Source organism: Salvelinus fontinalis, chromosome 29 (genome assembly GCF_029448725.1).
Source record: "Salvelinus fontinalis isolate EN_2023a chromosome 29, ASM2944872v1, whole genome shotgun sequence".
In the NCBI taxonomy this organism is placed as follows: Eukaryota; Metazoa; Chordata; class Actinopteri; order Salmoniformes; family Salmonidae; genus Salvelinus; species Salvelinus fontinalis.
Genome location: NC_074693.1, coordinates 41,809,649 through 41,831,925, shown reverse-complemented (window position 1 = coordinate 41,831,925; position 22,277 = coordinate 41,809,649). Strand labels below are relative to the sequence as shown.

At 39.2% G+C, this 22,277-nt stretch overlaps 17 non-coding genes across 17 annotated transcripts; all 17 read right to left on the bottom strand.

Moving 5' to 3' along the window:
* Positions 1–14: 14 nt before the first annotated feature.
* On the bottom strand, positions 15–86 carry trnac-gca (transfer RNA cysteine (anticodon GCA)). Its single transcript has one exon. It is a non-coding gene; the product is annotated as a tRNA-Cys (tRNA).
* Positions 87–1,876: 1,790 nt separating this feature from the next.
* Positions 1,877–1,948, bottom strand: trnac-gca (transfer RNA cysteine (anticodon GCA)). Its single transcript has one exon. It is a non-coding gene; the product is annotated as a tRNA-Cys (tRNA).
* Positions 1,949–2,807: 859 nt separating this feature from the next.
* trnac-gca (transfer RNA cysteine (anticodon GCA)) lies at positions 2,808–2,879 on the bottom strand. Its single transcript has one exon. It is a non-coding gene; the product is annotated as a tRNA-Cys (tRNA).
* An 859-nt stretch (positions 2,880–3,738) lies between these two features.
* On the bottom strand, positions 3,739–3,810 carry trnac-gca (transfer RNA cysteine (anticodon GCA)). Its single transcript has one exon. It is a non-coding gene; the product is annotated as a tRNA-Cys (tRNA).
* A 1,790-nt stretch (positions 3,811–5,600) lies between these two features.
* On the bottom strand, positions 5,601–5,672 carry trnac-gca (transfer RNA cysteine (anticodon GCA)). The gene has a single exon. It is a non-coding gene; the product is annotated as a tRNA-Cys (tRNA).
* An 859-nt stretch (positions 5,673–6,531) lies between these two features.
* trnac-gca (transfer RNA cysteine (anticodon GCA)) lies at positions 6,532–6,603 on the bottom strand. Its single transcript has one exon. It is a non-coding gene; the product is annotated as a tRNA-Cys (tRNA).
* An 859-nt stretch (positions 6,604–7,462) lies between these two features.
* Positions 7,463–7,534, bottom strand: trnac-gca (transfer RNA cysteine (anticodon GCA)). Its single transcript has one exon. It is a non-coding gene; the product is annotated as a tRNA-Cys (tRNA).
* A 1,790-nt stretch (positions 7,535–9,324) lies between these two features.
* On the bottom strand, positions 9,325–9,396 carry trnac-gca (transfer RNA cysteine (anticodon GCA)). Its single transcript has one exon. It is a non-coding gene; the product is annotated as a tRNA-Cys (tRNA).
* Positions 9,397–10,255: 859 nt separating this feature from the next.
* Positions 10,256–10,327, bottom strand: trnac-gca (transfer RNA cysteine (anticodon GCA)). Its single transcript has one exon. It is a non-coding gene; the product is annotated as a tRNA-Cys (tRNA).
* Positions 10,328–11,186: 859 nt separating this feature from the next.
* Positions 11,187–11,258, bottom strand: trnac-gca (transfer RNA cysteine (anticodon GCA)). The gene has a single exon. It is a non-coding gene; the product is annotated as a tRNA-Cys (tRNA).
* Positions 11,259–12,117: 859 nt separating this feature from the next.
* On the bottom strand, positions 12,118–12,189 carry trnac-gca (transfer RNA cysteine (anticodon GCA)). The gene has a single exon. It is a non-coding gene; the product is annotated as a tRNA-Cys (tRNA).
* Positions 12,190–13,979: 1,790 nt separating this feature from the next.
* On the bottom strand, positions 13,980–14,051 carry trnac-gca (transfer RNA cysteine (anticodon GCA)). The gene has a single exon. It is a non-coding gene; the product is annotated as a tRNA-Cys (tRNA).
* An 859-nt stretch (positions 14,052–14,910) lies between these two features.
* On the bottom strand, positions 14,911–14,982 carry trnac-gca (transfer RNA cysteine (anticodon GCA)). The gene has a single exon. It is a non-coding gene; the product is annotated as a tRNA-Cys (tRNA).
* Positions 14,983–17,703: 2,721 nt separating this feature from the next.
* Positions 17,704–17,775, bottom strand: trnac-gca (transfer RNA cysteine (anticodon GCA)). Its single transcript has one exon. It is a non-coding gene; the product is annotated as a tRNA-Cys (tRNA).
* An 859-nt stretch (positions 17,776–18,634) lies between these two features.
* On the bottom strand, positions 18,635–18,706 carry trnac-gca (transfer RNA cysteine (anticodon GCA)). The gene has a single exon. It is a non-coding gene; the product is annotated as a tRNA-Cys (tRNA).
* A 1,789-nt stretch (positions 18,707–20,495) lies between these two features.
* trnac-gca (transfer RNA cysteine (anticodon GCA)) lies at positions 20,496–20,567 on the bottom strand. Its single transcript has one exon. It is a non-coding gene; the product is annotated as a tRNA-Cys (tRNA).
* An 859-nt stretch (positions 20,568–21,426) lies between these two features.
* Positions 21,427–21,498, bottom strand: trnac-gca (transfer RNA cysteine (anticodon GCA)). Its single transcript has one exon. It is a non-coding gene; the product is annotated as a tRNA-Cys (tRNA).
* Between the last annotated feature and the right edge of the window lie 779 nt (positions 21,499–22,277).

The window sequence follows — 22,277 nt, the reverse complement described above, 5'->3', positions numbered from 1 at the left end:
AGTACATGTCTACAAGGGGGCACTAGGATTTGAACCTGGGACCTCTTGATCTGCAGTCAAATGCTCTACCACTGAGCTATACCCCCTATGTCTGATCATCCAAAATTGGAAAAAATGGTCTAACAAGGGCCATTTTAGATGGAGAGTTATTTTGCCTAATCAAGAATGCTCCCCCTTAGAAAACACACCAGTAATGCATTTGATTTCAAGTGGATCGAACATTTTTAACCTGACACCTCTGGATCTCAAGAGTAAAACACTACCCACTCTGTTTGGAACTGTTTGACTGAGAGAAAAAGCATCTAATCATGGACATTTTAGATTGAGTAACATAATCTAAAAAAGATTACTCCAACCGTCAAGATACACTTAGAAAGCACTTCATTTTAACTTCTCTCATTCCCCTCCCATCCGGTCCCAGCTTCATTCCATGTTGTACTGACTGTTGACATCTAGTGGAAGGCGTTTGAAGTGCAAACAGATCCATATATTACAGAGAATTGAATAGGCGATGACTTTAACAATGACCACTCTCAGAATTTTCACTTCCTGTTTGGATTTTTTCTCAGGTTTTTGCCTGCCATATGAGTTCTGTTATACTCACAGGCATCATTCAAACAGTGTTAGAAGCTTGAGAGTGTTATCTATCCAAAATTAATAATAATTTGCATATATTAGCATCTGGGACAGAGTAGGAGGCAGTTCACTATGGGCACGCAATTCATCCAAAAGTGAAAATGCTGCCCCCTATATCAAAGAAGTTAACGGTGCACCAGAATTTGAATCTGGGACCTGTTGATCTGCAGTCTATTGCACTTCCAACTTCGTTTGGAACTGTCTGACTGAGAGAAAAAAGATCTAATAAGGTACATTTTAGATTGAGTAACAACTCGTGAAAAATAACACACCATCTCTAAAGACTGACTTAGAAAATACATGTCTACAAGTGGGCACTAGGATTTGAACCTGGGACCTCTTGATCTGCAGTCAAATGCTCTACCACTGAGCTATACCCCCTAAGTCTGATGTTCCAAAATTAGAAAAAATGGTCTAACAAGGGCCATTTTAGATGGAGAGTTATTTTGCCTAATCAAGAACGCTCCCTCTTAGAAAACACACCAGTAATGCATTTGATTTCAAGTGGATCGAACATTTTTAACCTGACACCTCTGGATCTCAAGAGTAAAACACTACCCACTCTGTTTGGAACTGTTTGACTGAGAGAAACAACATCTAATGACGGACATTTTAGATTGAGTAACATAATCTAAAAAAGATTACTCCAACCGTCAAGATACACTTAGAAAGCACTTCATTTTAACTTCTCTCATTCCCCTCCCATCCGGTCCCAGCTTCATTCCATGCTGTACTGACTGTTGACATCTAGTGGAAGGCATTTGAAGTGCAAACAGATCCATATATTACAGAGAATTGAATAGGCGATGACTTTAACAATGACCACTCTCAGAATTTTCACTTCCTGTTTGGATTTTTTCTCAGGTTTTTGCCTGCCATATGAGTTCTGTTATACTCACAGGCATCATTCAAACAGTGTTAGAAGCTTGAGAGTGTTATCTATCCAAAATTAATAATAATTTGCATATATTAGCATCTGGGACAGAGTAGGAGGCAGTTCACTATGGGCACGCAATTCATCCAAAAGTGAAAATGCTGCCCCCTATATCAAAGAAGTTAACGGTGCACCAGAATTTGAATCTGGGACCTGTTGATCTGCAGTCTATTGCACTTCCAACTTCGTTTGGAACTGTCTGACTGAGAGAAAAAATATCTAATAAGGTACATTTTAGATTGAGTAACAACTCGTGAAAAATAGCACTCCATCTCTAAAGACTGACTTAGAAAATACATGTCTACAAGGGGGCACTAGGATTTGAACCTGGGACCTCTTGATCTGCAGTCAAATGCTCTACCACTGAGCTATACCCCCTATGTCTGATCATCCAAAATTGGTTAAAATGGTCTAACAAGGGCCATTTTAGATGGAGAGTTATTTTGCCTAATCAAGAACGCTCCCTCTTAGAAAACACACCAGTAATGCATTTGATTTCAAGTGGATCGAACATTTTTAACCTGACACCTCTGGATCTCAAGAGTAAAACACTACCCACTCTGTTTGGAACTGTTTGACTGAGAGAAACAACATCTAATGACGGACATTTTAGATTGAGCAACATAATCTAAAAAAGATTACTCCAACCGTCAAGATACACTTAGAAAGCACTTCATTTTAACTTCTCTCATTCCCCTCCCATCCGGTCCCAGCTTCATTCCATGTTGTACTGACTGTTGACATCTAGTGGAAGGCGTTTGAAGTGCAAACAGATCCATATATTACAGAGAATTGAATAGGCGATGACTTTAACAATGACCACTCTCAGAATTTTCACTTCCTGTTTGGATTTTTTCTCAGGTTTTTGCCTGCCATATGAGTTCTGTTATACTCACAGACATCATTCAAACAGTTTTAGAAGCTTGAGAGTGTTTTCTATCCAAAATTAATAATAATTTGCATATATTAGCATCTGGGACAGAGTAGGAGGCAGTTCACTATGGGCATGCAATTCATCCAAAAGTGAAAATGCTGCCCCCTATATCAAAGAAGTTAACGGCGCACCAGAATTTGAATCTGGGACCTCTTGATCTGCAGTCTATTGCACTTCCAACTTCGTTTGGAACTGTCTGACTGAGAGAAAAAAGATCTAATAAGGTACATTTTAGATTGAGTAACAACTCGGGAAAAATAGCACTCCATCTCTAAAGACTGACTTAGAAAATACATGTCTACAAGGGGGCACTAGGATTTGAACCTGGGACCTCTTGATCTGCAGTCAAATGCTCTACCACTGAGCGATACCCCCTAAGGCTGATGTTCCAAATTTAGAAAAAATGGTCTAACAAGGGCCATTTTAGATGGAGAGTTATTTTGCCTAATCAAGAACGCTCCCTCTTAGAAAACACACCAGTAATGCATTTGATTTCAAGTGGATCGAACATTTTTAACCTGACACCTCTGGATCTCAAGAGTAAAACACTACCCACTCTGTTTGGAACGGTTTGACTGAGAGAAAAACCATCTAATGACGGACATTTTAGATTGAGTAACATAATCTAAAAAAGATTACTCCAACCGTCAAGATACACTTAGAAAGCACTTCATTTTAACTTCTCTCATTCCCCTCCCATCCGGTCCCAGCTTCATTCCATGTTGTACTGACTGTTGACATCTAGTGGAAGGCGTTTGAAGTGCAAACAGATCCATATATTACAGAGAATTGAATAGGCGATGACTTTAACAATGACCACTCTCAGAATTTTCACTTCCTGTTTGTATTTTTTCTCAGGTTTTTGCCTGCCATATGAGTTCTGTTATACTCACAGGCATCATTCAAACAGTTTTAGAAGCTTGAGAGTGTTATCTATCCAAAATTAATAATAATTTGCATATATTAGCATCTGGGACAGAGTAGGAGGCAGTTCACTATGGGCACGCAATTCATCCAAAAGTGAAAATGCTGCCCCCTATATCAAAGAAGTTAACGGCGCACCAGAATTTGAATCTGGGACCTCTTGATCTGCAGTCTATTGCACTTCCAACTTCGTTTGGAACTGTCTGACTGAGAGAAAAAAGATCTAATAAGGTACATTTTAGATTGAGTAACAACTTGTGAAAAATAGCACTCCATCTCTAAAGACTGACTTAGAAAATACATGTCTACAAGGGGGCACTAGGATTTGAACCTGGGACCTCTTGATCTGCAGTCAAATGCTCTACCACTGAGCGATACCCCCTAAGGCTGATGTTCCAAAATTAGAAAAAATGGTCTAACAAGGGCCATTTTAGATGGAGAGTTATTTTGCCTAATCAAGAACGCTCCCTCTTAGAAAACACACCAGTAATGCATTTGATTTCAAGTGGATCGAACATTTTTAACCTGACACCTCTGGATCTCAAGAGTAAAACACTACCCACTCTGTTTGGAACGGTTTGACTGAGAGAAAAACCATCTAATGACGGACATTTTAGATTGAGTAAAATAATCTAAAAAAGATTACTCCAACCGTCAAGATACACTTAGAAAGCACTTCATTTTAACTTCTCTCATTCCCCTCCCATCCGGTCCCAGCTTCATTCCATGTTGTACTGACTGTTGACATCTAGTGGAAGGCGTTTGAAGTGCAAACAGATCCATATATTACAGAGAATTGAATAGGCGATGACTTTAACAATGACCACTCTCAGAATTTTCACTTCCTGTTTGTATTTTTTCTCAGGTTTTTGCCTGCCATATGAGTTCTGTTATACTCACAGGCATCATTCAAACAGTTTTAGAAGCTTGAGAGTGTTATCTATCCAAAATTAATAATAATTTGCATATATTAGCATCTGGGACAGAGTAGGAGGCAGTTCACTATGGGCACGCAATTCATCCAAAAGTGAAAATGCTGCCCCCTATATCAAAGAAGTTAACGGCGCACCAGAATTTGAATCTGGGACCTCTTGATCTGCAGTCTATTGCACTTCCAACTTCGTTTGGAACTGTCTGACTGAGAGAAAAAAGATCTAATAAGGTACATTTTAGATTGAGTAACAACTTGTGAAAAATAGCACTCCATCTCTAAAGACTGACTTAGAAAATACATGTCTACAAGGGGGCACTAGGATTTGAACCTGGGACCTCTTGATCTGCTGTCAAATGCTCTACCACTGAGCTATACCCCCTAAGTCTGATAATCCAAAATTAGAAAAAATGGTCTAACAAGGGCCATTTTAGATGGAGAGTTATTTTGCCTAATCAAGAACGCTCCCTCTTAAAAAACACACCAGTAATGCATTTGATTTCAAGTGGATCGAACATTTTTAACCTGACACCTCTGGATCTCAAGAGTAAAACACTACCCACTCTGTTTGGAACTGTTTGACTGATAGAAACAACATCTAATGACGGACATTTTAGATTGAGCAACATAATCTAAAAAAGATTACTCCAACCGTCAAGATACACTTAGAAAGCACTTCATTTTAACTTCTCTCATTCCCCTCCCATCCGGTCCCAGCTTCATTCCATGTTGTACTGACTGTTGACATCTAGTGGAAGGCGTTTGAAGTGCAAACAGATCCATATATTACAGAGAATTGAATAGGCGATGACTTTAACAATGACCACTCTCAGAATTTTCACTTCCTGTTTGGATTTTTTCTCAGGTTTTTGCCTGCCATATGAGTTCTGTTATACTCACAGGCATCATTCAAACAGTGTTAGAAGCTTGAGAGTGTTATCTATCCAAAATTAATAATAATTTGCATATATTAGCATCTGGGACAGAGTAGGAGGCAGTTCACTATGGGCACGCAATTCATCCAAAAGTGAAAATGCTGCCCCCTATATCAAAGAAGTTAACGGTGCACCAGAATTTGAATCTGGGACCTGTTGATCTGCAGTCTATTGCACTTCCAACTTCGTTTGGAACTGTCTGACTGAGAGAAAAAATATCTAATAAGGTACATTTTAGATTGAGTAACAACTCGTGAAAAATAGCACTCCATCTCTAAAGACTGACTTAGAAAATACATGTCTACAAGGGGGCACTAGGATTTGAACCTGGGACCTCTTGATCTGCAGTCAAATGCTCTACCACTGAGCTATACCCCCTATGTCTGATCATCCAAAATTGGTTAAAATGGTCTAACAAGGGCCATTTTAGATGGAGAGTTATTTTGCCTAATCAAGAACGCTCCCTCTTAGAAAACACACCAGTAATGCATTTGATTTCAAGTGGATCGAACATTTTTAACCTGACACCTCTGGATCTCAAGAGTAAAACACTACCCACTCTGTTTGGAACTGTTTGACTGAGAGAAACAACATCTAATGACGGACATTTTAGATTGAGCAACATAATCTAAAAAAGATTACTCCAACCGTCAAGATACACTTAGAAAGCACTTCATTTTAACTTCTCTCATTCCCCTCCCATCCGGTCCCAGCTTCATTCCATGTTGTACTGACTGTTGACATCTAGTGGAAGGCGTTTGAAGTGCAAACAGATCCATATATTACAGAGAATTGAATAGGCGATGACTTTAACAATGACCACTCTCAGAATTTTCACTTCCTGTTTGGATTTTTTCTCAGGTTTTTGCCTGCCATATGAGTTCTGTTATACTCACAGACATCATTCAAACAGTTTTAGAAGCTTGAGAGTGTTTTCTATCCAAAATTAATAATAATTTGCATATATTAGCATCTGGGACAGAGTAGGAGGCAGTTCACTATGGGCATGCAATTCATCCAAAAGTGAAAATGCTGCCCCCTATATCAAAGAAGTTAACGGCGCACCAGAATTTGAATCTGGGACCTCTTGATCTGCAGTCTATTGCACTTCCAACTTCGTTTGGAACTGTCTGACTGAGAGAAAAAAGATCTAATAAGGTACATTTTAGATTGAGTAACAACTCGGGAAAAATAGCACTCCATCTCTAAAGACTGACTTAGAAAATACATGTCTACAAGGGGGCACTAGGATTTGAACCTGGGACCTCTTGATCTGCAGTCAAATGCTCTACCACTGAGCGATACCCCCTAAGGCTGATGTTCCAAATTTAGAAAAAATGGTCTAACAAGGGCCATTTTAGATGGAGAGTTATTTTGCCTAATCAAGAACGCTCCCTCTTAGAAAACACACCAGTAATGCATTTGATTTCAAGTGGATCGAACATTTTTAACCTGACACCTCTGGATCTCAAGAGTAAAACACTACCCACTCTGTTTGGAACGGTTTGACTGAGAGAAAAACCATCTAATGACGGACATTTTAGATTGAGTAACATAATCTAAAAAAGATTACTCCAACCGTCAAGATACACTTAGAAAGCACTTCATTTTAACTTCTCTCATTCCCCTCCCATCCGGTCCCAGCTTCATTCCATGTTGTACTGACTGTTGACATCTAGTGGAAGGCGTTTGAAGTGCAAACAGATCCATATATTACAGAGAATTGAATAGGCGATGACTTTAACAATGACCACTCTCAGAATTTTCACTTCCTGTTTGTATTTTTTCTCAGGTTTTTGCCTGCCATATGAGTTCTGTTATACTCACAGGCATCATTCAAACAGTTTTAGAAGCTTGAGAGTGTTATCTATCCAAAATTAATAATAATTTGCATATATTAGCATCTGGGACAGAGTAGGAGGCAGTTCACTATGGGCACGCAATTCATCCAAAAGTGAAAATGCTGCCCCCTATATCAAAGAAGTTAACGGCGCACCAGAATTTGAATCTGGGACCTCTTGATCTGCAGTCTATTGCACTTCCAACTTCGTTTGGAACTGTCTGACTGAGAGAAAAAAGATCTAATAAGGTACATTTTAGATTGAGTAACAACTTGTGAAAAATAGCACTCCATCTCTAAAGACTGACTTAGAAAATACATGTCTACAAGGGGGCACTAGGATTTGAACCTGGGACCTCTTGATCTGCAGTCAAATGCTCTACCACTGAGCGATACCCCCTAAGGCTGATGTTCCAAAATTAGAAAAAATGGTCTAACAAGGGCCATTTTAGATGGAGAGTTATTTTGCCTAATCAAGAACGCTCCCTCTTAGAAAACACACCAGTAATGCATTTGATTTCAAGTGGATCGAACATTTTTAACCTGACACCTCTGGATCTCAAGAGTAAAACACTACCCACTCTGTTTGGAACGGTTTGACTGAGAGAAAAACCATCTAATGACGGACATTTTAGATTGAGTAAAATAATCTAAAAAAGATTACTCCAACCGTCAAGATACACTTAGAAAGCACTTCATTTTAACTTCTCTCATTCCCCTCCCATCCGGTCCCAGCTTCATTCCATGTTGTACTGACTGTTGACATCTAGTGGAAGGCGTTTGAAGTGCAAACAGATCCATATATTACAGAGAATTGAATAGGCGATGACTTTAACAATGACCACTCTCAGAATTTTCACTTCCTGTTTGTATTTTTTCTCAGGTTTTTGCCTGCCATATGAGTTCTGTTATACTCACAGGCATCATTCAAACAGTTTTAGAAGCTTGAGAGTGTTATCTATCCAAAATTAATAATAATTTGCATATATTAGCATCTGGGACAGAGTAGGAGGCAGTTCACTATGGGCACGCAATTCATCCAAAAGTGAAAATGCTGCCCCCTATATCAAAGAAGTTAACGGCGCACCAGAATTTGAATCTGGGACCTCTTGATCTGCAGTCTATTGCACTTCCAACTTCGTTTGGAACTGTCTGACTGAGAGAAAAAAGATCTAATAAGGTACATTTTAGATTGAGTAACAACTTGTGAAAAATAGCACTCCATCTCTAAAGACTGACTTAGAAAATACATGTCTACAAGGGGGCACTAGGATTTGAACCTGGGACCTCTTGATCTGCTGTCAAATGCTCTACCACTGAGCTATACCCCCTAAGTCTGATAAACCAAAATTAGAAAAAATGGTCTAACAAGGGCCATTTTAGATGGAGAGTTATTTTGCCTAATCAAGAACGCTCCCTCTTAAAAAACACACCAGTAATGCATTTGATTTCAAGTGGATCGAACATTTTTAACCTGACACCTCTGGATCTCAAGAGTAAAACACTACCCACTCTGTTTGGAACTGTTTGACTGAGAGAAACAACATCTAATGACGGACATTTTAGATTGAGCAACATAATCTAAAAAAGATTACTCCAACCGTCAAGATACACTTAGAAAGCACTTCATTTTAACTTCTCTCATTCCCCTCCCATCCGGTCCCAGCTTCATTCCATGTTGTACTGACTGTTGACATCTAGTGGAAGGCGTTTGAAGTGCAAACAGATCCATATATTACAGAGAATTGAATAGGCGATGACTTTAACAATGACCACTCTCAGAATTTTCACTTCCTGTTTGGATTTTTTCTCAGGTTTTTGCCTGCCATATGAGTTCTGTTATACTCACAGGCATCATTCAAACAGTGTTAGAAGCTTGAGAGTGTTATCTATCCAAAATTAATAATAATTTGCATATATTAGCATCTGGGACAGAGTAGGAGGCAGTTCACTATGGGCACGCAATTCATCCAAAAGTGAAAATGCTGCCCCCTATATCAAAGAAGTTAACGGCGCACCAGAATTTGAATCTGGGACCTGTTGATCTGCAGTCTATTGCACTTCCAACTTCGTTTGGAACTGTCTGACTGAGAGAAAAAAGATCTAATAAGGTACATTTTAGATTGAGTAACAACTCGTGAAAAATAGCACTCCATCTCTAAAGACTGACTTAGAAAATACATGTCTACAAGGGGGCACTAGGATTTGAACCTGGGACCTCTTGATCTGCAGTCAAATGCTCTACCACTGAGCTATACCCCCTAAGTCTGATGATCCAAAATTAGAAAAAATGGTCTAACAAGGGCCATTTTAGATGGAGAGTTATTTTGCCTAATCAAGAACGCTCCCTCTTAGAAAACACACCAGTAATGCATTTGATTTCAAGTGGATCGAACATTTTTAACCTGACACCTCTGGATCTCAAGAGTAAAACACTACCCACTCTGTTTGGAACTGTTTGACTGAGAGAAACAACATCTAATGACGGACATTTTAGATTGAGCAACATAATCTAAAAAAGATTACTCCAACCGTCAAGATACACTTAGAAAGCACTTCATTTTAACTTCTCTCATTCCCCTCCCATCCGGTCCCAGCTTCATTCCATGTTGTACTGACTGTTGACATCTAGTGGAAGGCGTTTGAAGTGCAAACAGATCCATATATTACAGAGAATTGAATAGGCGATGACTTTAACAATGACCACTCTCAGAATTTTCACTTCCTGTTTGGATTTTTTCTCAGGTTTTTGCCTGCCATATGAGTTCTGTTATACTCACAGACATCATTCAAACAGTTTTAGAAGCTTGAGAGTGTTTTCTATCCAAAATTAATAATAATTTGCATATATTAGCATCTGGGACAGAGTAGGAGGCAGTTCACTATGGGCACGCAATTCATCCAAAAGTGAAAATGCTGCCCCCTATATCAAAGAAGTTAACGGCGCACCAGAATTTGAATCTGGGACCTCTTGATCTGCAGTCTATTGCACTTCCAACTTCGTTTGGAACTGTCTGACTGAGAGAAAAAAGATCTAATAAGGTACATTTTAGATTGAGTAACAACTCGTGAAAAATAGCACTCCATCTCTAAAGACTGACTTAGAAAATACATGTCTACAAGGGGGCACTAGGATTTGAACCTGGGACCTCTTGATCTGCAGTCAAATGCTCTACCACTGAGCTATACCCCCTAAGTCTGATGATCCAAAATTAGAAAAAATGGTCTAACAAGGGCCATTTTAGATGGAGAGTTATTTTGCCTAATCAAGAACGCTCCCTCTTAGAAAACACACCAGTAATGCATTTGATTTCAAGTGGATCGAACATTTTTAACCTGACACCTCTGGATCTCAAGAGTAAAACACTACCCACTCTGTTTGGAACTGTTTGACTGAGAGAAACAACATCTAATGACGGACATTTTAGATTGAGCAACATAATCTAAAAAAGATTACTCCAACCGTCAAGATACACTTAGAAAGCACTTCATTTTAACTTCTCTCATTCCCCTCCCATCCGGTCCCAGCTTCATTCCATGTTGTACTGACTGTTGACATCTAGTGGAAGGCGTTTGAAGTGCAAACAGATCCATATATTACAGAGAATTGAATAGGCGATGACTTTAACAATGACCACTCTCAGAATTTTCACTTCCTGTTTGGATTTTTTCTCAGGTTTTTGCCTGCCATATGAGTTCTGTTATACTCACAGGCATCATTCAAACAGTGTTAGAAGCTTGAGAGTGTTATCTATCCAAAATTAATAATAATTTGCATATATTAGCATCTGGGACAGAGTAGGAGGCAGTTCACTATGGGCACGCAATTCATCCAAAAGTGAAAATGCTGCCCCCTATATCAAAGAAGTTAACGGCGCACCAGAATTTGAATCTGGGACCTGTTGATCTGCAGTCTATTGCACTTCCAACTTCGTTTGGAACTGTCTGACTGAGAGAAAAAAGATCTAATAAGGTACATTTTAGATTGAGTAACAACTCGTGAAAAATAGCACTCCATCTCTAAAGACTGACTTAGAAAATACATGTCTACAAGGGGGCACTAGGATTTGAACCTGGGACCTCTTGATCTGCAGTCAAATGCTCTACCACTGAGCTATACCCCCTAAGTCTGATGATCCAAAATTAGAAAAAATGGTCTAACAAGGGCCATTTTAGATGGAGAGTTATTTTGCCTAATCAAGAACGCTCCCTCTTAGAAAACACACCAGTAATGCATTTGATTTCAAGTGGATCGAACATTTTTAACCTGACACCTCTGGATCTCAAGAGTAAAACACTACCCACTCTGTTTGGAACTGTTTGACTGAGAGAAACAACATCTAATGACGGACATTTTAGATTGAGCAACATAATCTAAAAAAGATTACTCCAACCGTCAAGATACACTTAGAAAGCACTTCATTTTAACTTCTCTCATTCCCCTCCCATCCGGTCCCAGCTTCATTCCATGTTGTACTGACTGTTGACATCTAGTGGAAGGCGTTTGAAGTGCAAACAGATCCATATATTACAGAGAATTGAATAGGCGATGACTTTAACAATGACCACTCTCAGAATTTTCACTTCCTGTTTGTATTTTTTCTCAGGTTTTTGCCTGCCATATGAGTTCTGTTATACTCACAGACATCATTCAAACAGTTTTAGAAGCTTGAGAGTGTTTTCTATCCAAAATTAATAATAATTTGCATATATTAGCATCTGGGACAGAGTAGGAGGCAGTTCACTATGGGCATGCAATTCATCCAAAAGTGAAAATGCTGCCCCCTATATCAAAGAAGTTAACGGCGCACCAGAATTTGAATCTGGGACCTCTTGATCTGCAGTCTATTGCACTTCCAACTTCGTTTGGAACTGTCTGACTGAGAGAAAAAATATCTAATAAGGTACATTTTAGATTGAGTAACAACTCGTGAAAAATAGCACTCCATCTCTAAAGACTGACTTAGAAAGTACATTTCTACAAGGGGGCACTAGGATTTGAACCTGGGACCTCCTGAACTGCAGTCAAATGCTCTACCACTGAGCTATACCCCCTATGTCTGATCATCCAAAATTGGAAAAAATGGTCTAACAAGGGCCATTTTAGATGGAGAGTTATTTTGCCTAATCAAGAATGCTCCCCCTTAGAAAACACACCAGTAATGCATTTGATTTCAAGTGGATCGAACATTTTTAACCTGACACCTCTGGATCTCAAGAGTAAAACACTACCCACTCTGTTTGGAACTGTTTGACTGAGAGAAACAACATCTAATGACGGACATTTTAGATTGAGCAACATAATCTAAAAAAGATTACTCCAACCGTCAAGATACACTTAGAAAGCACTTCATTTTAACTTCTCTCATTCCCCTCCCATCCGGTCCCAGCTTCATTCCATGTTGTACTGACTGTTGACATCTAGTGGAAGGCGTTTGAAGTGCAAACAGATCCATATATTACAGGGAATTGAATAGGCGATGACTTTAACAATGACCACTCTCAGAATTTTCACTTCCTGTTTGGATTTTTTCTCAGGTTTTTGCCTGCCATATGAGTTCTGTTATACTCACAGACATCATTCAAACAGTTTTAGAAGCTTGAGAGTGTTTTCTATCCAAAATTAATAATAATTTGCATATATTAGCATCTGGGACAGAGTAGGACGCAGTTCACTATGGGCATGCAATTCATCCAAAAGTGAAAATGCTGCCCCCTATATCAAAGAAGTTAACGGCGCACCAGAATTTGAATCTGGGACCTCTTGATCTGCAGTCTATTGCACTTCCAACTTCGTTTGGAACTGTCTGACTGAGAGAAAAAATATCTAATAAGGTACATTTTAGATTGAGTAACAACTCGTGAAAAATAGCACTCCATCTCTAAAGACTGACTTAGAAAGTACATTTCTACAATGGGGCACTAGGATTTGAACCTGGGACCTCCTGAACTGCAGTCAAATGCTCTACCACTGAGCTATACCCCCTATGTTTGATCATCCAAAATTGGAAAAAATGGTCTAACAAGGGCCATTTTAGATGGAGAGTTATTTTGCCTAATCAAGAATGCTCCCCCTCAGAAAACACACCAGTAATGCATTTGATTTCAAGTGGATCGAACATTTTTAACCTGACACCTCTGGATCTCAAGAGTAAAACACTACCCACTCTGTTTGGAACTGTTTGACTGAGAGAAACAACATCTAATGACGGACATTTTAGATTGAGCAACATAATCTAAAAAAGATTACTCCAACCGTCAAGATACACTTAGAAAGCACTTCATTTTAACTTCTCTCATTCCCCTCCCATCCGGTCCCAGCTTCATTCCATGTTGTACTGACTGTTGACATCTAGTGGAAGGCGTTTGAAGTGCAAACAGATCCATATATTACAGGGAATTGAATAGGCGATGACTTTAACAATGACCACTCTCAGAATTTTCACTTCCTGTTTGGATTTTTTCTCAGGTTTTTGCCTGCCATATGAGTTCTGTTATACTCACAGGCATCATTCAAACAGTGTTAGAAGCTTGAGAGTGTTATCTATCCAAAATTAATAATAATTTGCATATATTAGCATCTGGGACAGAGTAGGAGGCAGTTCACTATGGGCACGCAATTCATCCAAAAGTGAAAATGCTGCCCCCTATATCAAAGAAGTTAACGGCGCACCAGAATTTGAATCTGGGACCTGTTGATCTGCAGTCTATTGCACTTCCAACTTCGTTTGGAACTGTCTGACTGAGAGAAAAAAGATCTAATAAGGTACATTTTAGATTGAGTAACAACTCGTGAAAAATAGCACTCCATCTCTAAAGACTGACTTAGAAAGTACATGTCTACAAGGGGGCACTAGGATTTGAACCTGGGACCTCTTGATCTGCAGTCAAATGCTCTACCACTGAGCTATACCCCCTAAGTCTGATGATCCAAAATTGGAAAAAATGGTCTAACAAGGGCCATTTTAGATGGAGAGTTATTTTGCCTAATCAAGAACGCTCCCTCTTAGAAAACACACCAGTAATGCATTTGATTTCAAGTGGATCGAACATTTTTAACCTGACACCTCTGGATCTCAAGAGTAAAACACTACCCACTCTGTTTGGAACTGTTTGACTGAGAGAAACAACATCTAATGACGGACATTTTAGATTGAGCAACATAATCTAAAAAAGATTACTCCAACCGTCAAGATACACTTAGAAAGCACTTCATTTTAACTTCTCTCATTCCCCTCCCATCCGGTCCCAGCTTCATTCCATGTTGTACTGACTGTTGACATCTAGTGGAAGGCGTTTGAAGTGCAAACAGATCCATATATTACAGAGAATTGAATAGGCGATGACTTTAACAATGACCACTCTCAGAATTTTCACTTCCTGTTTGGATTTTTTCTCAGGTTTTTGCCTGCCATATGAGTTCTGTTATACTCACAGGCATCATTCAAACAGTGTTAGAAGCTTGAGAGTGTTATCTATCCAAAATTAATAATAATTTGCATATATTAGCATCTGGGACAGAGTAGGAGGCAGTTCACTATGGGCACGCAATTCATCCAAAAGTGAAAATGCTGCCCCCTATATCAAAGAAGTTAACGGCGCACCAGAATTTGAATCTGGGACCTGTTGATCTGCAGTCTATTGCACTTCCAACTTCGTTTGGAACTGTCTGACTGAGAGAAAAAAGATCTAATAAGGTACATTTTAGATTGAGTAACAACTCGTGAAAAATAGCACTCCATCTCTAAAGACTGACTTAGAAAATACATGTCTACAAGGGGGCACTAGGATTTGAACCTGGGACCTCTTGATCTGCAGTCAAATGCTCTACCACTGAGCTATACCCCCTAAGTCTGATGATCCAAAATTAGAAAAAATGGTCTAACAAGGGCCATTTTAGATGGAGAGTTATTTTGCCTAATCAAGAACGCTCCCTCTTAGAAAACACACCAGTAATGCATTTGATTTCAAGTGGATCGAACATTTTTAACCTGACACCTCTGGATCTCAAGAGTAAAACACTACCCACTCTGTTTGGAACTGTTTGACTGAGAGAAACAACATCTAATGACGGACATTTTAGATTGAGCAACATAATCTAAAAAAGATTACTCCAACCGTCAAGATACACTTAGAAAGCACTTCATTTTAACTTCTCTCATTCCCCTCCCATCCGGTCCCAGCTTCATTCCATGTTGTACTGACTGTTGACATCTAGTGGAAGGCGTTTGAAGTGCAAACAGATCCATATATTACAGAGAATTGAATAGGCGATGACTTTAACAATGACCACTCTCAGAATTTTCACTTCCTGTTTGTATTTTTTCTCAGGTTTTTGCCTGCCATATGAGTTCTGTTATACTCACAGACATCATTCAAACAGTTTTAGAAGCTTGAGAGTGTTTTCTATCCAAAATTAATAATAATTTGCATATATTAGCATCTGGGACAGAGTAGGAGGCAGTTCACTATGGGCATGCAATTCATCCAAAAGTGAAAATGCTGCCCCCTATATCAAAGAAGTTAACGGCGCACCAGAATTTGAATCTGGGACCTCTTGATCTGCAGTCTATTGCACTTCCAACTTCGTTTGGAACTGTCTGACTGAGAGAAAAAATATCTAATAAGGTACATTTTAGATTGAGTAACAACTCGTGAAAAATAGCACTCCATCTCTAAAGACTGACTTAGAAAGTACATTTCTACAATGGGGCACTAGGATTTGAACCTGGGACCTCCTGAACTGCAGTCAAATGCTCTACCACTGAGCTATACCCCCTATGTCTGATCATCCAAAATTGGAAAAAATGGTCTAACAAGGGCCATTTTAGATGGAGAGTTATTTTGCCTAATCAAGAATGCTCCCCCTTAGAAAACACACCAGTAATGCATTTGATTTCAAGTGGATCGAACATTTTTAACCTGACACCTCTGGATCTCAAGAGTAAAACACTACCCACTCTGTTTGGAACTGTTTGACTGAGAGAAACAACATCTAATGACGGACATTTTAGATTGAGCAACATAATCTAAAAAAGATTACTCCAACCGTCAAGATACACTTAGAAAGCACTTCATTTTAACTTCTCTCATTCCCCTCCCATCCGGTCCCAGCTTCATTCCATGTTGTACTGACTGTTGACATCTAGTGGAAGGCGTTTGAAGTGCAAACAGATCCATATATTACAGGGAATTGAATAGGCGATGACTTTAACAATGACCACTCTCAGAATTTTCACTTCCTGTTTGGATTTTTTCTCAGGTTTTTGCCTGCCATATGAGTTCTGTTATACTCACAGACATCATTCAAACAGTTTTAGAAGCTTGAGAGTGTTTTCTATCCAAAATTAATAATAATTTGCATATATTAGCATCTGGGACAGAGTAGGACGCAGTTCACTATGGGCATGCAATTCATCCAAAAGTGAAAATGCTGCCCCCTATATCAAAGAAGTTAACGGCGCACCAGAATTTGAATCTGGGACCTCTTGATCTGCAGTCTATTGCACTTCCAACTTCGTTTGGAACTGTCTGACTGAGAGAAAAAATATCTAATAAGGTACATTTTAGATTGAGTAACAACTCGTGAAAAATAGCACTCCATCTCTAAAGACTGACTTAGAAAGTACATTTCTACAATGGGGCACTAGGATTTGAACCTGGGACCTCCTGAACTGCAGTCAAATGCTCTACCACTGAGCTATATCCCCTATGTTTGATCATCCAAAATTGGAAAAAATGGTCTAACAAGGGCCATTTTAGATGGAGAGTTATTTTGCCTAATCAAGAATGCTCCCCCTCAGAAAACACACCAGTAATGCATTTGATTTCAAGTGGATCGAACATTTTTAACCTGACACCTCTGGATCTCAAGAGTAAAACACTACCCACTCTGTTTGGAACTGTTTGACTGAGAGAAACAACATCTAATGACGGACATTTTAGATTGAGCAACATAATCTAAAAAAGATTACTCCAACCGTCAAGATACACTTAGAAAGCACTTCATTTTAACTTCTCTCATTCCCCTCCCATCCGGTCCCAGCTTCATTCCATGTTGTACTGACTGTTGACATCTAGTGGAAGGCGTTTGAAGTGCAAACAGATCCATATATTACAGGGAATTGAATAGGCGATGACTTTAACAATGACCACTCTCAGAATTTTCACTTCCTGTTTGGATTTTTTCTCAGGTTTTTGCCTGCCATATGAGTTCTGTTATACTCACAGGCATCATTCAAACAGTGTTAGAAGCTTGAGAGTGTTATCTATCCAAAATTAATAATAATTTGCATATATTAGCATCTGGGACAGAGTAGGAGGCAGTTCACTATGGGCACGCAATTCATCCAAAAGTGAAAATGCTGCCCCCTATATCAAAGAAGTTAACGGCGCACCAGAATTTGAATCTGGGACCTGTTGATCTGCAGTCTATTGCACTTCCAACTTCGTTTGGAACTGTCTGACTGAGAAAAAAAAGATCTAATAAGGTACATTTTAGATTGAGTAACAACTCGTGAAAAATAGCACTCCATCTCTAAAGACTGACTTAGAAAGTACATGTCTACAAGGGGGCACTAGGATTTGAACCTGGGACCTCTTGATCTGCAGTCAAATGCTCTACCACTGAGCTATACCCCCTAAGTCTGATGATCCAAAATTGGAAAAAATGGTCTAACAAGGGCCATTTTAGATGGAGAGTTATTTTGCCTAATCAAGAACGCTCCCTCTTAGAAAACACACCAGTAATGCATTTGATTTCAAGTGGATCGAACATTTTTAACCTGACACCTCTGGATCTCAAGAGTAAAACACTACCCACTCTGTTTGGAACTGTTTGACTGAGAGAAACAACATCTAATGACGGACATTTTAGATTGAGCAACATAATCTAAAAAAGATTACTCCAACCGTCAAGATACACTTAGAAAGCACTTCATTTTAACTTCTCTCATTCCCCTCCCATCCGGTCCCAGCTTCATTCCATGTTGTACTGACTGTTGACATCTAGTGGAAGGCGTTTGAAGTGCAAACAGATCCATATATTACAGGGAATTGAATAGGCGATGACTTTAACAATGACCACTCTCAGAATTTTCACTTCCTGTTTGGATTTTTTCTCAGGTTTTTGCCTGCCATATGAGTTCTGTTATACTCACAGGCATCATTCAAACAGTGTTAGAAGCTTGAGAGTGTTATCTATCCAAAATTAATAATAATTTGCATATATTAGCATCTGGGACAGAGTAGGAGGCAGTTCACTATGGGCACGCAATTCATCCAAAAGTGAAAATGCTGCCCCCTATATCAAAGAAGTTAACGGCGCACCAGAATTTGAATCTGGGACCTGTTGATCTGCAGTCTATTGCACTTCCAACTTCGTTTGGAACTGTCTGACTGAGAGAAAAAAGATCTAATAAGGTACATTTTAGATTGAGTAACAACTCGTGAAAAATAGCACTCCATCTCTAAAGACTGACTTAGAAAGTACATGTCTACAAGGGGGCACTAGGATTTGAACCTGGGACCTCTTGATCTGCAGTCAAATGCTCTACCACTGAGCTATACCCCCTAAGTCTGATGATCCAAAATTGGAAAAAATGGTCTAACAAGGGCCATTTTAGATGGAGAGTTATTTTGCCTAATCAAGAACGCTCCCTCTTAGAAAACACACCAGTAATGCATTTGATTTAAAGTGGATCGAACATTTTTAACCTGACACCTCTGGATCTCAAGAGTAAAACACTACCCACTCTGTTTGGAACTGTTTGACTGAGAGAAACAACATCTAATGACGGACATTTTAGATTGAGCAACATAATCTAAAAAAGATTACTCCAACCGTCAAGATACACTTAGAAAGCACTTCATTTTAACTTCTCTCATTCCCCTCCCATCCGGTCCCAGCTTCATTCCATGTTGTACTGACTGTTGACATCTAGTGGAAGGCGTTTGAAGTGCAAACAGATCCATATATTACAGATAATTGAATAGGCGATGACTTTAACAATGACCACTCTCAGAATTTTCACTTCCTGTTTGTATTTTTTCTCAGGTTTTTGCCTGCCATATGAGTTCTGTTATACTCACAGACATCATTCAAACAGTTTTAGAAGCTTGAGAGTGTTTTCTATCCAAAATTAATAATGATTTGCATATATTAGCATCTGGGACAGAGTAGGAGGCAGTTCACTATGGGCATGCAATTCATCCAAAAGTGAAAATGCTGCCCCCTATATCAAAGAAGTTAACGGCGCACCAGAATTTGAATCTGGGACCTCTTGATCTGCAGTCTATTGCACTTCCAACTTCGTTTGGAACTGTCTGACTGAGAGAAAAAAGATCTAATAAGGTACATTTTAGATTGAGTAACAACTCGTGAAAAATAGCACTCCATCTCTAAAGACTGACTTAGAAAGTACATGTCTACAAGGGGGCACTAGGATTTGAACCTGGGACCTCCTGGTCTGCAGTCAAATGCTCTACCACTGAGCTATACCCCCTATGTCTGATCATCCAAAATTGGAAAAAATGGTCTAACAAGGGCCATTTTAGATGGAGAGTTATTTTGCCTAATCAAGAATGCTCCCCCTTAGAAAACACACCAGTAATGCATTTGATTTCAAGTGGATCGAACATTTTTAACCTGACACCTCTGGATCTCAAGAGTAAAACACTACCCACTCTGTTTGGAACTGTTTGACTGAGAGAAACAACATCTAATGACGGACATTTTAGATTGAGCAACATAATCTAAAAAAGATTACTCCAACCGTCAAGATACACTTAGAAAGCACTTCATTTTAACTTCTCTCATTCCCCTCCCATCCGGTCCCAGCTTCATTCCATGTTGTACTGACTGTTGACATCTAGTGGAAGGCGTTTGAAGTGCAAACAGATCCATATATTACAGAGAATTGAATAGGCGATGACTTTAACAATGACCACTCTCAGAATTTTCACTTCCTGTTTGTATTTTTTCTCAGGTTTTTGCCTGCCATATGAGTTCTGTTATACTCACAGGCATCATTCAAACAGTTTTAGAAGCTTCAGAGTGTTATCTATCCAAAATTAATAATAATTTGCATATATTAGCATCTGGGACAGAGTAGGAGGCAGTTCACTATGGGCACGCAATTCATCCAAAGTGAAAATGCTGCCCCCTATATCAAAGAAGTTAACGGCGCACCAGAATTTGAATCTGGGACCTCTTGATCTGCAGTCTATTGCACTTCCAACTTCGTTTGGAACTGTCTCACTGAGAGAAAAAAGATCTAATAAGGTACATTTTAGATTGAGTAAAAACTCGTGAAAAATAGCACTCCATCTCTAAAGACTGACTTAGAAAGTACACGTCTACAAGGGGGCACTAGGATTTGAACCTGGGACCTCTTGATCTGCAGTCAAATGCTCTACCACTGAGCTATACCCCCTATGTCTGATCATCCAAAATTGTAAAAAATGGTCTAACAAGGGCCATTTTAGATGGAGAGTTATTTTGCCTAATCAAGAATGCTCCCCCTTAGAAAACACACCAGTAATGCATTTGATTTCAAGTGGATCGAACATTTTTAACCTGACACCTCTGGATCTCAAGAGTAAAACACTACCCACTCTGTTTGGAACTGTTTGACTGAGAGAAAAACCATCTAATCATGGACATTTTAGATTGAGTAACATAATCTAAAAAAGATTACTCCAACCGTCAAGATACACTTAGAAAGCACTTCATTTTAACTTCTCTCATTCCCCTCCCATCCGGTCCCAGCTTCATTCCATGTTGTACTGACTGTTGACATCTAGTGGAAGGCGTTTGAAGTGCAAACAGATCCATATATTACAGAGAATTGAATAGGCGATGACTTTAACAATGACCACTCTCAGAATTTTCACTTCCTGTTTGTATTTTTTCTCAGGTTTTTGCCTGCCATATGAGTTCTGTTATACTCACAGGCATCATTCAAACAGTGTTAGAAGCTTGAGAGTGTTATCTATCCAAAATTAATAATAATTTGCATATATTAGCATCTGGGACAGAGTAGGAGGCAGTTCACTATGGGCACGCAATTCATCCAAAAGTGAAAATGCTGCCCCCTATATCAAAGAAGTTAACGGTGCACCAGAATTTGAATCTGGGACCTGTTGATCTGCAGTCTATTGCACTTCCAACTTCGTTTGGAACTGTCTGACTGAGAGAAAAAAGATCTAATAAGGTACATTTTAGATTGAGTAACAACTCGTGAAAAATAGCACTCCATCTCTAAAGACTGACTTAGAAAATACATGTCTACAAGGGGGCACTAGGATTTGAACCTGGTACCTCTTGATCTGCAGTCAAATGCTCTACCACTGAGCTATACCCCCTAAGTCTGATGATCCAAAATTAGAAAAAATGGTCTAACAAGGGCCATTTTAGATGGAGAGTTATTTTGCCTAATCAAGAACGCTCCCTCTTAGAAAACACACCAGTAATGCATTTGATTTCAAGTGGATCGAACATTTTTAACCTGACACCTCTGGATCTCAAGAGTAAAACACTACCCACTCTGTTTGGAACTGTTTGACTGAGAGAAACAACATCTAATGACGGACATTTTAGAATGAGCAGCATAATCTAAAAAAGATTACTCCAACCGTCAAGATACACTTAGAAAGCACTTCATTTTAACTTCTCTCATTCCCCTCCCATCCGGTCCCAGCTTCATTCCATGTTGTACTGACTGTTGACATCTAGTGGAAGGCGTTTGAAGTGCAAACAGATCCATATATTACAGAGAATTGAATAGGCGATGACTTTAACAATGACCACTCTCAGAATTTTCACTTCCTGTTTGTATTTTTTCTCAGGTTTTTGCCTGCCATATGAGTTCTGTTATACTCACAGACATCATTCAAACAGTTTTAGAAGCTTGAGAGTGTTTTCTATCCAAAATTAATAATAATTTGCATATATTAGCATCTGGGACAGAGTAGGAGGCAGTTCACTATGGGCATGCAATTCATCCAAAAGTGAAAATGCTGCCCCCTATATCAAAGAAATTAACGGCGCACCAGAATTTGAATCTGGGACCTCTTGATCTGCAGTCTATTGCACTTCCAACTTCGTTTGGAACTGTCTGACTGAGAGAAAAAAGATCTAATAA